The sequence below is a fragment of the Panthera leo genome, chromosome B1 (genome assembly GCF_018350215.1).
Source record: "Panthera leo isolate Ple1 chromosome B1, P.leo_Ple1_pat1.1, whole genome shotgun sequence".
NCBI lineage: Eukaryota > Metazoa > Chordata > Mammalia > Carnivora > Felidae > Panthera > Panthera leo.
In genome coordinates this window covers 142,158,957-142,164,076 of record NC_056682.1, presented here as the reverse complement: position 1 = coordinate 142,164,076, position 5,120 = coordinate 142,158,957, and the positions used below count along the sequence as shown (strand labels likewise).

General features: G+C 42.2%; 1 pseudogene; it reads left to right on the top strand.

Annotated features, from left to right (window-relative positions):
* Window positions 1–2,499: 2,499 nt before the first annotated feature.
* Window positions 2,500–3,649, top strand: LOC122218123 (annotated as a pseudogene).
* Window positions 3,650–5,120: the final 1,471 nt, after the last annotated feature.

The window sequence follows — 5,120 nt, the reverse complement described above, 5'->3', positions numbered from 1 at the left end:
AAAACTGTTTTGGTGATTTTTTTTTCTATGAAAGCATGGATGGTACTTCCTTAATTGGGTCATGGTGGCTCTTGATCCTCACTATTGGTCTAGAAGCCATGAGGAAAGATGAGGTCATATATTAGAAGGGAAAACAACATCTTGCAAGGCATTGGCCTCAGGTGAGACCTTTGCATGTTTCCAAGTAGTAGGAGGTGGCATTAGCAAGGAGTTATGGGGTATTTCTGTAATCTTCAGAGTGTTCAAGGGAATGTGGACATTTAGACTTAAGTGTGTTCCTTTATGTGTTTCTAACATAGGCCTTTATTCATAGGGCCAAACTTTAACATAGATTTACTGAGAATGAGAATTCAGCCTTATTTATAATTCTGCTATTATAAAACCAAGTACTGAGATTGATTTTCAGCATAGTCTGCCCTTAAGCTGCAGGAAATTAGCTATTTCAATGCTGCTGGGAGGCTCTCAAGCTTTTATATTGTGACTGAATTGGTAGTTAGCTGACCTGAACCTGTCATTTTCTTCCTTAAGAGCATCATTGGTGCTTAGTAACCAACCAGCTCCATGGTTCCTAAACTTATAATTGTCCTTATATCTCTGTAAATTGCATAAGCTGGTGCATTCCCTCCTACTTCTATCCCAGCCCAACTCACCACAGATGAGAGCCTTAGTAATGCTAAGCACACTCATCCCATTTAAGATAAGGAATGAGGTTAAAAATCAAAGGCAAAACTATCTAAATCTGTACTTTACTTTTAATTTTATAGGTTTAGAAACTGAGGCACAAAGTGATCAAAGTAATCCTCCAGGTAGTTAGTAGCAGAGCTTAGCCTAAAGTAAGTCCCTTGACTTACTCTAGCAGTCCTTCTGGCAGTCCAAGTAGAATATAAATTTCCCATTTTTGTCATACAGATCATTTCTTGAAAGTATTTCTAAGTGGTATTCTTGTTGCTCTTGGTGCTCCACTCAGATCTCTTCTACCAGCTGGTGCACTCATGCCCCAGATGTTCTGAATGTTATCCAGTAACAACTCATGCTGCTCCTTCTCCAGAGAGGTAGCTCTTGTGCAAAGGAGGAGGAGGAGGAGGAGGAGGAGGAGGAGGAGGAGGAGGAGGAGAAGGAGAAGGAGAAGGAGAAGGAGAAGGAGAAGGAGAAGGAGAAGGAGAAGGAGAAGGAGAAGGAGAAGGAGAAGGAGAAGGAGAAGGAGAAGGAGAAGGAGAAGGAGAAGGAGAAGGAGAAGGAGAAGAGGAAGAAGAAAACAACCTGTGGGAGGTTGCACTACACCTCACCTCTTTCCTCTCACCTGCTCACCTGGGCCAGACCTTGGCCAATAAGTGGCTCAAGGCATAAGGGGCCAGGCCCCTTTGAGGTACAACTACTTTTATTGTACAATTTATGTTTCAGAATTATCATGTAATCAGACTAAAGTGAGTACATTTTTGTTTAGCCTTTTCATCTGTTCTATCCTGCCTCCCTCATTCTCTTTTTCCTAAGAATATTCACCCAATTAATCACTTAAGAATATCCATCTTAGATTTCTAGGGAACTCCAAATAAGACAGCTGGTAAAAGAAGAAGTCTCTAAGGACGGATTCTGAAGTTAGATTTCTCACCAGCTGTGTGGCCATGATTATGTAAAGTAATGATAGCCCCTGGCACGCTGGAACAATGTGATTGCTAAAACTAACTGAAATGAAGTACAGGTAGAAGATAAAGGTCTCGTTGGTACAGTGCCTTGGACACTTGGGAAGTATGGTAGAGGGAACAAGAAATATCCATTCCACAATTCTTATAGTTACTAACGTGCTGTTGATGTATTAAAGAGAGAAAATTACACTTAGGTATATTAACCAATGATTTAAATCAAGGTTTAAGAGTCAGATGTCTTCTTTGACACTATTTTTAAAGACCCACATCTGGCATAGTGGTGGGAAATATGGTGGAGTAGGAAGATCCTGAGCTCACCTCCTCCCATGAATATACCAAGGCTGTAACTCCCTGTAGAACAACTGTCCCTAGATAATGACGTGAAGGCTAGCAGATTTCCATAGCTAAAGATTTAAAGAAAAATACACACCGAGAAGTGTAGGAAGGGCAGAATGTCCTCTCATCAGGAAGCAAACCCTCAGTGTGAAAACCCACAAGTGGGAGGGATATCACATTTACAGAGGTCTTCCCTGAAAAAGGAAGGTTTCAAACCCGATATGAGATAATCCATGCTCTGGGAAGACAAGCCTCCATAATGTCTGTTTTTCAAAATTAACAGAGCTTAATTCTGGGAGGGCCTGAGGGCTATAGGAAATAAAGACTCCACTCTTAAAGGGCCACCCATAATCTCACACTCTCCGAAATTTAGAAGAGGCAGCAATTTAAAAAGGACCTGGGGCTTTCTGCCTGTGGACACCACTGAGTAAGCATCATTAAAGCCTCCCCTCCCACCACGTCTAAGTCGGAGTCTCCCAAAGAGCCTGAACAGTTGTGGAAGCTTTTCATTGGAGGTTTGAGCTTTGAAACAACTGATGAGAGTCTGAGGAGCCATTTTGAACAATGGGGAACGCTTAAGGACTGTGTGGTAATGAGAGATTTGAACACCAAGCGCTCCAGAGGCTTTGGATTTGTCACCTATGCCACTGTGGAAGAGGTGGATGTAGCCATGAATGCCAGGCCACACAAGGTGGATGGAAGAGTTGTAGAACCAAAGAGTGCTGTCTCAAGAGAAGATTCTCAAAGACCTGGTGCCCACTTAACCGTGAAAAAGATTTTTGTCGGTGGCATTAAAGAAGACACTGAAGAATGTCATCTAAGAGATTTTTTTGAATAGTATGGGAAAATTGAAGTGATTGAAATCATGACTGACCGAGGCAGTGGCAAAAAGAGAGGCTTTGCTTTTGTAACATTTGACAACCACGACTCTGTAGACAAGATTGTCATTCAAAAATACCATACTGTGAATGGCCACAACTGTGAAGTAAGGAAAGCTTTATCTAAGCAAGAGATGGCTAGTGCTTCCTCCAGCCAAAGAGGTCAAACTTTGGTAGTGGTCATGGAGGTGGTTTTGGGGGGAATGACAACTTTGGCTGTGGAGGAAATTTCAGTGCCACTGTTGGTGGCAGTCAAGGTGGTGGTGGATATGGTGGCAGTGGGGATGGCTATGATGGATTTGGTAACAATGGAAGCAACTTTGGAGGTGGTGGAAGCTATAATGATTTTGGCAATTACAAAAATTAATCTTCAAATTTTGGACCCATGAAAAGAGGAAATTTTGGAGGCAGAAGCTCTGGCCCCTATGGTGGCAGATGCCAATATTTTACCAAACCACGAAACTAAGGTGGCTATGGCAGTTCCAGCAGCAGCTGTAGCTATGGCAGTGGCAGAAGGTTTTAATTACTGCCAGGAAACAAAGCTTAGCAGGAGAGGAGAACCAGAGAAGTGACAGGAAAGCTATAGGTTACAACAGATTTGTGAACTCAGCCAAGCACAGTGGTGGCAGGGCCTAGCTGCTACAAAGAAGACATGTTTTAGACAATACTCATGTGTATGGGCAAAAACCTCAAGGACTGTACTTGTGACTAATTGTATAACAGGTTATTTTCATTTCTGTTCTGTGGAAACTGTAAAGCATTCCAACAAAGGGTTTTAATGTAGATTTTTTTTTTTTTTTGCACCCATGCTTTTGATTGCTTAATGTAATAGTCTGATCATTATGCTGGATAAATGTGTCTTTAAAAAAAAAATGCACCTGGGCCATAGATGAAAGAGATTTATTGATTAATTTTAGGGTGTGTGCCAGAGGGGCAGGGATCTGGAGGAACTTTCTCTGGGAATGTAAGCACAGGTGGGCTTGCCTTCTTTCAGCCTAGGTCATTCAGTTCTGACATTATCTACCTTGCTAACACTGCTTGCCTTGACCCAGCATTCCCATGTAGATTTGTTCCACCCAATCTGCTGACCCCTACAGGCACCCCTCCAAAGAGGCTACCACCTGCCACATCTGGTGGGCAACCTCAGCTGGGACTGGTGCCCCTCAAGTGACTCTTGTCCTGGAAAGGGTAGGCCAGCCTAGCCTACCAGCACACCCACAGCAGCTACTGGGCTTCACAGCCAGCCACACCTGGGGCTAACCCCACTGACCATTATACCAGCAGCAGTTGCAACTGGGCCTGTCAGCTTGCCATTCTGGGGCTCATACTTACCCACCAGTGCCCCTGTAGCAGTTGCAGCTGGACATTGCATCCAGCCAGCCCAAAGGCCTGTCCCACCCACCATCACACCCACAGCAGTTGCAGCTCAATCATAACAGGAGGCCACAAACAGCTCACACAAGGCAAACCCCTAGGGCACCTAGTTCTGGTAAGAAGGAATATTGCATTTCTGGGCCCACAGAATGCCATCTACATAAGATCATAACCTCTAAGACCAAGAGATGGAGCTGACCTACCTAATATTTAGAAAAAAACAGACAGTCAGACAACATAAGGAGACAGAGGAATTCCAAATAAAAGAATATGAGAAAAACTCAAAAAAAGAATGAAATGAAACAGAGATAAGCAATCTACCTGCTAAAGAGTTCAAAGTAATGGTCATAAAGATGTTCATCAAATTTTGGAAAGAGTAAATGAAGTGAGAACTTCAACAACGAGATAGAAAATATAAAAAGAACCCAAAAGAGTTAAAGAATACAAGGACTACAATGAAAAATACACTAGAGGGAATCAACAGAAGATTAGAGGATGTAAAAAGATGGATCAATGATCTGAAAGAAGGGCAGTGGAAAACATCCACTGATAAGCAAAAAGAAAAAAATGAGGAGAGGTTAAGGGCCTCTAAGACATAAGTGATACTAACATTTGCATTATAAGGGTCCCAGAAGGTGAAGAGAGAAAGAGCAGAAAACTTATTTGAACAAATAGCTGAAAACTTTCCAAACTTGGGGAAGGAAACATACATCCTAGTCCAGAAAGTGAGAGATCCACAAACAAGATGAACCCAAAGGGATCTACACAAAGACACATAATTAAAATGTCAAAAATTAAAGATAATCTTAAAAGCAGCAAGAGAAAAGACACTAGATACCTACAAGATACACCCATAAAACTATCAGCTGATTTTTCAGCATTTTTCATG